This window comes from Orycteropus afer, unplaced genomic scaffold (genome assembly GCF_000298275.1).
Source record: "Orycteropus afer afer isolate SDZICR_OR568_19922 unplaced genomic scaffold, OryAfe1.0 scaffold00466, whole genome shotgun sequence".
In the NCBI taxonomy this organism is placed as follows: Eukaryota; Metazoa; Chordata; class Mammalia; order Tubulidentata; family Orycteropodidae; genus Orycteropus; species Orycteropus afer.
This window is the reverse complement of record NW_006922053.1, coordinates 1,427,836-1,428,087: the sequence shown is the minus strand read 5'-3', so window position 1 is coordinate 1,428,087 and position 252 is coordinate 1,427,836.

Sequence of the window (252 nt, the reverse complement as noted above, 5' to 3'; positions counted from 1 at the left end):
CATGGACAGCAAAACATACGCCTCAGCCTTGGCTCCAGTGGGCCCCACTACCCACTCCAGACTGGCCCCAGATGGGGAAACTGGCCCCCAGAAGGCCCTCGCTGGCAGCCGGCCGCTCCAGGCCACGGGGAGAACTGTCGAGTCCTGTGTGAGTCCTGTCACCAGGTGTGGCAGCTCCAGGTGAAAAAGAGAGGTCTTGTTAAGAAATCGGGAAGGGGTGGGGGTGGGAAGGGACAGAGGCCTGACCAGGAC